General features: G+C 40.7%; 1 pseudogene; it reads left to right on the top strand.

The window, feature by feature from the left end:
* Window positions 1-7,392: 7,392 nt before the first annotated feature.
* Window positions 7,393-7,811, top strand: LOC127193285 (elongin-B-like; annotated as a pseudogene).
* The last annotated feature ends 883 nt before the right edge of the window (window positions 7,812-8,694 follow it).

The raw sequence follows: 8,694 nt of genomic DNA, 5'->3' as shown, positions 1-8,694 counted from the left end.
CTGGATCAAAGCTGAGAGGATCCATGCCTCTCAGCATGCTGGATGCTGACACCCTGCACCCTCTGTGTTCCATCCCTAGGCACCTCAGTTGCTGTTATCCATCAGAACAGAACACCTTCCAGGACACACTGATGAAAGCTTCTGATCCCAATTGGTATTTCAGACTGTCTCACACAAGACTCCTATTAAGCCTAGAATTCCTCAACATTTAGAAAATGGACCACAAACGCCATCCCTGGCTTGCTTAACCATTTTCCCCAATTTGGGGGGGGGTGAGGGGAGGACCTTCTAAGTTATTATTTGTCCTACACCAGCCTGAAGAAACGTTAAGAGAATGACATCCCATTTCCTCTAAGGGATTGTGGGGGTATGTGTTTCTGTTTGCTTTCTTGGTCTACAGATGCTTATTTTCACCAGGAGTTCGTTATAAGTTATTACTGGCCTTATACAGAGAGAAAACTAGGTTGGGCTCAGGGTCAGCTTTCTTTTCCTTTATCTTTCTTTTGATTTCTTTTTGTAGATGAGGAGATAGGAGATGAAAAGAAAGAAAGGATATAGAAATATAGAGGGAAGATAGAACAAAAGATAGACAATTGAATCTACTCTTCAACTCAAGACCTTAGTTGTTACTCACAAATAAGATTATTTTTAATTCATTGGTATAGAATTTTATATATAGATCCAAAATAAGTGTAATCCTGATAATATTTATATTTGTATAGAATTCAAATCTAAGATTATTCTTCACACACACACACATTTTATATCTATTTCTACTCTAATATGAGGTATTATACCCATCCAACTCAACAATAATACAAAGTTTACTTCCAATATCTTGAAAGTGGTGCTGCAGCCTACTTAAGGTAATTAAATAACAGAAGCTAATTGTTAGTTGAACAAATCATGGTCATGTTAAATACTAGTCTTATTTTATCACAAGAATATATATTTTAGGTCTAATAGATAGATATGGTTCTATAGCTATAAAAGGTAAAATAGTTAAATAAGGTCGTCAAAAGCCTCAGAGACCTACAGAATATGGCATTTAAAGATTTTTATTTTACCAGGTAGCTTAGTTGTACAATGAAGCTGAGTTGTTTAGGGGTTTTTAGGTTTAGATAGGTGTTTTAAGTTGATAGAGATGCGATATGATAGATATTGATTTCCATTCAGAATTTTAGACTCACCAAGATAGGAAGGATGTGTTCTTCAAGGTTGCCAAATAGCCAAAACACTATGAATGTAACATTTATATAATTCTTGATTGTGTCATGGTTCTTCTTGCTATAGGTAGTTTATTGTATATATGTATAATAATATAAATGTATATGTAAAACGAAAATGTTTAATTAACAAAAAATAAAGGTGTTTTTTATTATTCTAAAGATACTTTGACAACAAGACAAGTTAACTCCTGGAAACACCCAGCCTGTCTCAAAGAAGATGATGAGCACCAAAGAGCCTCCTTATAGAGTTGGCTTCAAATGTGACAAACTAGCCACTGGGAAAAATACCCTCATTTCTGCCATAGATGGAATTCTGCCTAACAGTGGGCAAGCTTAGATGCAGGCAGAGTCGATGGCTGAACTCTGCCAAGACAGGGTAAAGAAGTCCGCAATAGTTCCTGCTTTGCAAATATGTCTGTCAGATATATTGGGCTAGAAGGCCAAAGATGATGTGCCAATGTTATAGAGTGTTGGCTGACTGTTCAGGCAGTAAATTCAGTCTCAGTCATTTTTATTTTCATTTTGGAAGCTTCTAACTGACATTTCTGGTTCACTCAGGTATTTAAGTTTTATTCCTTCTCAAGTCTCTGATGGGGTTGAAGACTAAGTAGTTTATTCTTACAATTAAGCTTAGTTGGTTAGGGGTTAAGATGTTTTTAGATCAAGATAGATGTTTTAAGTTAGTAGAGATGAGATATGATATACATTGATTTTCATTCAGATGTTAAAACCAAACAACAAAAGAAAGATGTTTACTTCAAGTTTGCCAAATACAAATAGCCAAATCGCTATCCATGTAACATTTATATAATTCCTGATTGTCTCATCATGCTCCCTGCTGTATTTAGTTTATTTTATTCATGTGTAATAATATAAATGTATATGTTGAAAAGAAACAATTTTAAAAAAGAAGAAAAAATTCATGACAGTCATAACCTTATTCATATGAGATAGCACTATTAACTCATGAATATTATTTTAAGAAGAATGCTTTGTCTTTGCATATCAATTATAGTCAACTTCCTTATCTGAAGATTTCTCATTCTCATATGTAATTAACAGAAGCAGATAATATTTTAAAATTGTGTTTTATTGAGTATATATCCTTTTTCTTATCATTACCCTAAGAATACATACAACTATTTACCTAGCAATGACATTGAAGTAGCTATTAGAAGTATTACACAGGTGACTAAAAGTAAATAGAATTGTATAAATATATGAAAAATACTACAGAGCTCTACCTGAGGACTTGGCATTTGATAAGTGGTCCTATGACCAATATCCCACTATAGATGAAAATAAATACAATGTTTCAGCTGTAAAAACAAAAAACACACACAAAAAAATTTGGTCCTGTTAGGATAGCTCCTATCATCAGGACATCCCTGTGGCTCAAAAGACATATGAGAGGGATGCCTTTGTCAAGTAGGTGTCACCTTCCAACCCCAGAATGATAGACAACTGTCAGGTCAGATGTGCCTATACAATCTGCCTAACCTATCTTATCTTGATCCTCAGGATCCTCTTACAGAGCAGAACAGATGCTGAGGTATTGACTGTGTGTGTGTGTGTGTGTGTGTGTGTGTGTGTGTGTGTGTGTGTGTGTGTGTGTTTGTGTGTGTGTATGTGTGTGTGTTAAAGGGGAAAAAGTCAAAATGTGGAGGCTAATGCTGGGAGAGTTCAGGGCTCCAGAGGAAGAGTTTTTACAGCTATTTCTTTGAACCTTGTTTGACATAAACTTTATCTATGCCTTGTTTAAGCTTCCTTTTGCAGAGGACTTCTACCTTTCTAAGCCCTGTCAAATTATGGGAGAGATGCCAGAAAACTACCAACAGACCAGCACCTAAGAACGGTCAGTACTGTCAAATATGAAATCTGGGAGCTGTCATAATCCAGGAGAATTCTAGGTATAAATTGTTTCCAAAATAGGCTCATGAAGCAGAGAAGGGTCTTATAAGAAAACTCCGAACATAGCAGTTCATCAACACCATTTTGTAAGAGGAACAGTGGAAAGGCCAGACAATATGCTTGTTCGTATTGTTTTATTCTGAATAAAATGTAGGCAAGGGCTGAGAGTCCATTCTAACAAAGTGATTATTAATTTTTACTCACAAAACAAAGTCTAGCCCCAGTCCTCCTACTGCACATTATCCTTATCCAAACTCTGCTTCACGCACAAACACACAAAATAAGAATTAACCCTCCAGATCAGAGTCTAGCAACAGCAGTTACCTGACATTTATATAAGTGCAGCAAATAAAAAAAAAAACAACAATATGAGGGCTTATGCTTTTAGGGTACAGTGACAGATGGTATCTAGTCAATGACGCAGCAAAGGACAGAAAGACCACAGACATTTTATAAAGTAAAAGGGGTTTTGAAACATTTCTTTCAATTTTTTTCTTCTTTTCAAGTATATGTATGTGAGGTATGCATGGTTATAAATGTTTCCATGGGAAAGTGAAAATGTGTGTTCATGAGTGTTTATGCTCTCAAGATCTGAATTTGATGAAGAAAGTCTTCCTTTATTGCTCTTCTATCTTATGCTCTGAGGCAGGGTCTTTTAATCAAACCCATATCTCAGCTCTCAGCTCTGGGGAATCATTTCTGTCTTCCACACACTGGAATTAGAAGAGAGCTGCCATGCCTATCCTGCATTCTTATACGCTTTGGGCCTTTCTTGCAAAGCAAGCACTTTAATAGCTGAGCTAATATTTACCAAAGGCTTAGCTTATTAACCATTACTTTTCACTTAAGTACATACATATTTTACACAAAAGCCTGGTGGTCCTGTTAACATTTCAAAACTGTCTTTTGATTTTCTATACTTTTTTGAGTATGAAGTGCTGCATCGTCTGTTTCGTGTTCCAGCGCCCTGCTATCCTTGTCCAACTTCTTATTCTTCAGCTATATCCTGTGATTCCTCTAGTCCTATCCATAGTTAGTAAGAGGATGAGAACAACTGCTGCTCCTACTGGAAACTGCTACATGGTGACCTTGGCTTCATTCATTACCCTTTGGCTTTAGGTTCAACTACTCACATATCACACCTTTCCAAAGAGATCAGGGAACCATCTGGTCACGTGCTTTGTTAAAATCCAGACCTGTTTACTAGTCTTCCTGATTTCACAGCTGGCAACAAAGGCAAAACAGGCAAAACTAAACAAACCAAACCAAACCAAACCAACAAAGAAATCCCTGACACAATTTGCTTTCTGTAAAGCCATGGTGACTTGCTTGCCTGCTTGCTTGGTTTCTTTGTAAAATTCTTCATTGAGCTGTTAAGACCACTGTTGTACTTGAACTATGCTGTCCCTGTCCAGCTTTTTTTTTCTTCACATTGCTCTTCTCAGCATTAGTTTTCTCTGTCTTTTCTACTTCCTCGGCTCTAAGAGCAGACCCTGGGCTGGGGTCACTCATATAGGCAGCATACTTGAGCATTCACTTCATTTTGTTCAAAAGATTCAGGCTCTTCTGAGGAAAAAGTAGAAGCAGACAAAATCATTCATTTTAACCTCCTTGGATTTTGGTTTCTTAAAAGTATTTATTATGCTCTTCTATCCCAAATGGTTTGGTTTAGTGGCAAAAAGTAAATTAATCACAGTTAAGGGTTGGTTTCTGTTTATGATTCACCAGTTTTCATCAAGAACCTCTGGCAACAGAACTATCATTTTCAAGCTCTGAGGTTCTCTAGTAGTGGATTGTAATAGTTAATAGATAAGGAGGGGTCTTTGAAGTATGCGCCTGTGCAGGATGACCACTGACCTTGAGCATCTGACCTGCATCTCTATCCCTCCAGCTTCTGCCCTAAGATATGTGGGTACAGTGCAAACTGTAGGCTGCTACAAAGCATTAAAACACCTTATCTGAGGTAGGTGTCCGTTAGGTCATGAGTCATAGGATGAATTTTTACCACACATGTTCACATTTCTTCAGTGTTGTTTGCTTTGTGTTCGCATGCTTTCAACCTGATTACATGTCTTGTTACTCTTCTGCACACACCTGTGCTCTCATTGCACCTTTCTTTTTGAGGGTATGAACCTTTTTATATCTTAGATAAACATAGAGAATCACTGAACAGGATATGAACATATAGAAAAGTGCTTAGTTTTTCTTTCTTTCTTTCTAAGTGATTTATTCAGATTACATCTCAATTGTTATCCTCTCATTTGTAACTTCCATTCCTCCCTCTGTCCCTCTTTCACCCTATTCCCCTCTCCTAGGTCTGTGACAGAAGGAGACTTCCTCCCTCACTATATAATCACAGCCCCTTTACTGTCTTCAATCTGTTTGGCTGCATCTTCATGAATTTATTTTTGGATTTTATTTGTTTCTTCCATTACCATCTTCATTTCTAAGGATTTGAGGTCATTTTCTTACGCTTCATTTGTGTTTGAGTTCTCAATATTGAATTCTTTGGGATAGCTGGGATTTGGAGATGCCATATTGTTTTGGTTTTTGTTGTTTCTATTTTTATGTTGGCTTTTAGCCATCATGCAGTCTTTGATGTTGAGAGGTAGTTTCTGGTGTTCTTCACTGGTCATTAAGAGCAGTCTGTTGGTGAGTGTCTCGAGAGCCCTCACCTGTGGGTATCAGGGAAACCTTAACTGGATCAGGCACATGAGCTAGTCAGCTCCAGGGGACTTTGCTTCATATCCTGGGCTCCTGATTGGGTCAGAAGAGGCAAGTGCTGCTGCTTTGCAGCCCAACGATCAGCTCGATGTAGTGTAGACAAAGCCAGTCATCCTGCCTTTGGCTGGGCTTTGAAAACCCTGCCCTCAAGCACTAGGACTTTGGGGGCCTAGGCTCAGTCCACACTAAAGTGCAGGAAGCTGTGCTAACTTGTGGCAGTTGGCTAGGCTTCTGCCTGTTCCATCCAGTCCTTGGGGCCTAGGATCAGTCCTGCCTGACACAGCACATACTGCCCTCTGGCTTGTGGCAGTTAGTCAGGATTCTGCCAGATCCCTTCAAGCTAACTCAGTCCTGTCTGAGTGCGTGAAAACTCCTGTTATGTTGTGGCAGCTAGCTAGGCTCCGCCTGAGCTTGCTTGCGGAGAATGGCTCCCTGGGTTGGGGTAGCTGGCTGGGTTTCTTCCCAATCCCTTCAGGCCTGTTCAGTCCCTCTTGAGAGCATGGAAGCTCCTGCTGGGCTGTGGTGGCTGGCTAGGCTTTTACCAGATCCATTCAGGCCAGTTCAGCTCTGCCCAAGTATGCGGGAACCTGGGGAGGCTGGATAGGTTTCTGCAGGATCCATTTAGACTGTGACACTTTGGATCAATCAACTCTAGAGTGTGGCTGTGGAGCTGTAGCTGGAGAACAGGTCCACAGCCATCTGGGCCCCCTTGTGGGCTCTGATACCCTCTGTGGACTGGCGGGATGATCTGAGGTCAGATCTATCCTACGTCCACACTCTTGGCTACCCGTGGGCCAGCAGACACTGACAATGTTTCTCTTTGGACCACACGTCAGTCAGAGAGGGAGAGAGAAAGAGTGAATGTATGGCACTGCATGCTAGGCTGTGCTGGGCTTTGGATACTGTGCCTGCATGGTCACCGGCCCCTGGGGCTTTCTGTGGATTGGCAGGGCAATTTGATGTCAGATCCACCTGCTTTCCCCTGGCCAGCAGGTCCAAACTCTTGTGCTCCAACGCCCACAGTTAATTCCCAGATACCGATAAGACTGCAGCTCGCAGGCAGGTATGGGTCTGGACTCTGGGGACTGGGTTAGTTGGATGGCCCGAGGCTGGACCCACCTGTGCTCTGCACTGTGTGGACCCCTCACACGTAGGGGCTGTCCAAGTCTTGTGGTACATAGCTCCCATCTGGGTCCCTAGTCTCTGTCCTGCAGATCAGATACTGTGCATGTTCTTCAACCTGATGACTCCTTGGGTGGCTTCTACTCCAACAGTATCTTTCTCCAACCACCTGCTCAACCATCCTCCTCTGGTTCCTTCTTCTTTTCCTCAGCAGTATTATTCATTACTTACTTTTATTCATTTTACATCCCATTTTGTGTGCCGATCATAGACCCCCTCTCTCCTCTTATCTGGGACCCTTCTGGCCTCTCTCTTCCCATTCTCCCCTTAATAATACAGTCTCTTTTACATAAAAATCACAAACTAGCGGCCGCGCCGGCGCGTCGAGCCAGAAGCAGCCACGGGGATGGACATGTTTCTCATGATCCGGCGCCATAAGACCACCATCTTCACGGACTCAAGGAGTCGAGCACCATGTTCGAGCTGAAGCGCATCATCGAGGGCATCCTCAAGCGGCCGCCGGACGAGCACCGGCTGTACAAGGACGACCCGCTCCTTGATGACGGGAAAACTCTGGGCGAGTGTGGCTTTACTAGCCAGACAGCACGGCCACAGGCCCTTGCCACAGTGGGCCTGGCCTTCCGAGCAGATGATGCCTTTGAAGCCCTGCGCATTGAGCCCTTCTCCAGCCCTCCAGAGCTTCCAGATGTGATGAAGCCACAGGATTCTGGAGGCAGTGCCAATGAACAAGCTGTGCAGTGAGGGCCCCAGGGCCACCCCTTAGAGACCCATTCCCCCCAATTAAAAAAAAAAAAAAAGATTTGGCTGTCAAAAAAAAAAATCACAAACTAAATGAAGCCACGTCTTTCAGTGTACACTGATGTGTGAGAATTTCTCAGCATAGGAAGGACTGCAATACCCCTGTTCGACATCCTTTCAGAGACAAGAGTCAAGGAGAGTAAAGACGTTTGCTCCAAGACTATGTGGTGCATGCACTAGGATCAGGGATCAGATTATAAACTCATTAAGAGATCTAGTAATAGTTTATGCATTTTCGTTTAAGTGTGATGTTCTTTACAGATGAAATTTTAGCTTTATCCTTACCTTAAGCCAACTTAAATATAGAAAATGTATAAAGGGGAGCACCATTAATTTTCTCATTGAGTTCACCATTTATTCACTAAGTTTGAGTTTACTTTATTACTTTAAACTATGAATGACAGAATGATTGTTCAGTGCCCTTATTCTGACTGAACATGCCATGTATCATAGATCTTAAGGGTTTTCTTCATAATGGTTTCTAGTCTCATGCTTCCTCTTCAGATACAAGTGCAATCGGTATTCAATTTGAGGTTCTTTTGAAATATTTGTAGATGTGATGTCAGGGAAACTCTTGATCCCCACTGTTGCCCCATCTGCTGTCTGCCTTCTTTGTTCTTCCCAAAATCCTGACATCTTCCTTGCTCTTCAGTAAGCAGCTTTGTGGTGAAACAAAGCAAGAATGGATTTGATGCTATTTTATGAGAGAAATCACTCAACATGCCTCAGTAAGCATACATTTCTTTCCCACTTCTCTCATCTTTTGAGCTTAATTTTAGTTATAAAAACATCCCATAAATCCCAAGGAACATATGTAATAATGAAATAAATTAGTATGTGTATAAATCAACAAGGGCATTATAAAAATACATTGCCAGTTCTACAAACT

The sequence above is a fragment of the Acomys russatus genome, chromosome 8 (assembly GCF_903995435.1).
Source record: "Acomys russatus chromosome 8, mAcoRus1.1, whole genome shotgun sequence".
NCBI lineage: Eukaryota > Metazoa > Chordata > Mammalia > Rodentia > Muridae > Acomys > Acomys russatus.
This window is presented reverse-complemented; position numbering and strand designations above follow the sequence as displayed.